This window comes from Vombatus ursinus, unplaced genomic scaffold (assembly GCF_900497805.2).
Source record: "Vombatus ursinus unplaced genomic scaffold, bare-nosed wombat genome assembly UNPS02011916.1, whole genome shotgun sequence".
In the NCBI taxonomy this organism is placed as follows: domain Eukaryota; kingdom Metazoa; phylum Chordata; class Mammalia; order Diprotodontia; family Vombatidae; genus Vombatus; species Vombatus ursinus.
The window spans coordinates 2,017,176-2,017,647 of NW_020951694.1; positions in this window are offsets into that span (position 1 = coordinate 2,017,176).

A 472-nucleotide genomic window follows, 5' to 3' on the forward strand; every position below is an offset into this window, starting at 1 on the left:
CCCAAATGAAAATTCCCAGGAATTTAGCCAAATTCCAGAACTCTCTGATCAAGGAGGAAATAGCACAAGCAGCTAAACAAATTCCTTTTGTGCTACAATGTTCTCAATGAAAGGATTAATACATATGTAAAATAAAGGAAAGGGTGGGGTTCACATGAATTTCACTTTCATATGAACAGAAAAAAGAAAGAATGAAAATATACAGATGGGCCGGGGCAGCTAGGTGGCTCAGTGGATAGAGCACCAGCCCTGAAATCAGGAGGACCTGAGTTCAAATCTGGCCTGAGACCAAACACTTGACATTACTAGCTGTGTGACCTTGGGCATGTCACTTAACCCCAATTGCTTAAAAAAAAAAAAAAGAAAATATACAGACAAATGGAGTTACGTGTAGAAACACATTAAATCCAATAGGAATAGCAAATGGGAAAAGGATTAGTGATTAGTGGTGGTGATGGCAGAAAGGTGGGCT